Raw genomic sequence first — 2562 nt, forward strand, 5'->3', positions numbered from 1 at the left:
TACGCTCTCTACATTCTTCTTTCTTCTTCTTGTTTCCCTTACGCCATAGTCCCACAGCGATCGCAGGGTCGGCGTGGTGAGAACGGATTTCGCAAGGTAAGTTTTAGGGGTGGCCGGTCGCCCTTCCTGCTGCCACCGCGAACCCCCAGGGATGGAATCAGTGTACCCCAGCTGGCTGCATCTAGTGTAAATCGTGAAATAGTGCGAACGTGTTCCATATGTCTGCGACGCGTGTAACCGAGGCGGAACGTGGGGACCAGCCAGGTATTCACCTAGCGGGATGTGGAAAACCGCCTAAAAACCACATCCAGGCTGGCCGGTACACGGACTCTCGTCGTTAATCCGCCGGGCGGATTAGATCCGGGGCCGGCACGCCTGTACGAGTCCAGGAAGAAGCGCAGTAGCGCTCTCGGCTACCCTGACAGGTCAAATTCGCTCTCTACATTGTCCTGTTCGAAATCATCATAATCTCTGTAAAGAAAACATAAAACTGTATGTCAACAACAAACAAAAACCACCGTTTGCATTTCAGTTTCTGACTAAGGGCAAAGACAAACTGTTAAGTCGCTCTCCTTTGGTGTGCTGTCAACGGCGTGGAACTGGAACCACGTGGCTATGTGAGCCTCCAACACAGACGCAAGTGATGGCAGTGAAGTGGTGTTCGTAAGTCATGGGGCAGCGATATGCACATATACGAGGGTCACTCCAAAAGAAATGCACACTATTTCTTTTAAATCCATCTTTCATTCTACACTACTGGCCATTAAAATTGCTACACCACGAAGATGACGTGCTACAGGCACGAAATTTAACCGACAGGAAGAAGATGCTGTGATATGCAAATGATTAACTTTTCAGAGCATTCACACAAGGCTGGCGCCGGTGGCGACACCTACAATGTGCTGAAATGAGGAAAATTTCCAACCGATATCTCATACACAAACAGCATTTGACCGGCGTTGCCTGGTGAAACGTTGTTGTGATGCCTCATGTAAGGAGGAGAAATGCGTACCATCACGTTTATGACTTTGATAAAGGTCGGATTGTAGTCTATCGCGATTGCGGTTTATCGTATCGCGACATTGCTGCTCGCGTTGGTCGAGATCCAATGACTGATAGCAGAATATGAAATCGGTGGGTTCAGGAGGGTAATACGGAACGCCGTGCTGGATCCCAACGGCCTCGTTTCACTGGCAGTCGAGATGACAGGTATCTTATCCGCATGGCTGTAACGGATTGTGCAGCCACGTCTCGATCTCTGAGACAACAGATGGTGACGTTTGCAAGACAACAACCATCTGCATGAACAGTTGGACGACGTTTGCAGCAGCATAGACTATCAGCTCGGAGACCATGGCTGCGCTTACCCTTGACGCTGCATCACAGACAGGAGCGCCTGCGATGATGTACTCAACGACGAACCTGGGTGCACGAATGGCAAAACGTCATTTTTTCGGGTGAATACAGGTTCTGTTTACAGCATCATGATGGTCGCATCCGTGTTTGGCGACATCGCGGTGCACACACATCGGAGGCGTGTATTCGTCATCGCCATAGTGGCGTATCACCCGGCGTTCATGGTATGGGATGCCATTGTTTACACGTCTCGGTCACCTCTTGTTCGCATTGATGGCCCTTTGGACAGTGGACGTTACATTTCAGATGTGTTACGACCCGTGACTCTACCCCTCTTTCGATCCCTGCGAAACCCTACATTTCAGCAGGATAATGCACGACCGCATGTTGCAGGTCCTGAATGGGCCTTTCTGGATACAAAAAATGTTCGACTGCTGCCCTGGCCAGTACATTCTCCAGATCTCTCACCAATTGAAAACGTCTGGTCAATGGTGGCCGAGCAACTGGCTCGTCACAATACGCCAGTCATTACTCTTGATGAACTGTGGTATCGTGTTGAAGCTACATGAGCAGCTGTAGCTGTACACGCCATCCAAGCTCTGTTTGACTCAATGCCCAGGCGTATCAGGGCCGTTATTGCAGCCTGAGGTGGTTGTTCTGGGTACTGATTTCTCAGGATCTATGCACCCAAATTTGCTTGAAAATGTAATCACATGTCATTCTAATATAATATATTTGTCCAATGAATACCCGTTTATCATCTGCATTTCTTCTTGGTGCTTATCATCTGCATTTCTTCTTGGTGTAGCAAATTTAATGGCCAATAGTGTACATGTTTGAAAGTTTTACAGTGTTTAGATACGTCCTTTAGGAACAATATCTTCATTTCTCCACATAATTTCCATCCCTCTCAACTGCCTTACGCCATCTTGAAACCAGCGCCTGTATACCCGCACGGTAAAATTCTGGACCAACCCGTTGGAGCCACTGTTTGGCAGCGTGCACAAGGGAGTCATCATTTTGAAACCTTGTTCCTCGAACAGAGTCTTTGAGTTTCCCAGAGAGATGATCGTCACGTGGAGCCAGGTCAGGACTGTAAGGCGGGTGTTTCAGTGTTGTCCATCCCAGTTTTGTGATCGCTTCCGTGGTTTTTTGACTGACAATTGGCCGTATATTGTCGTGCAACAGCAAAACATCCTGCTTTTG

This window comes from Schistocerca serialis, chromosome 5 (assembly GCF_023864345.2).
Source record: "Schistocerca serialis cubense isolate TAMUIC-IGC-003099 chromosome 5, iqSchSeri2.2, whole genome shotgun sequence".
In the NCBI taxonomy this organism is placed as follows: domain Eukaryota; kingdom Metazoa; phylum Arthropoda; class Insecta; order Orthoptera; family Acrididae; genus Schistocerca; species Schistocerca serialis.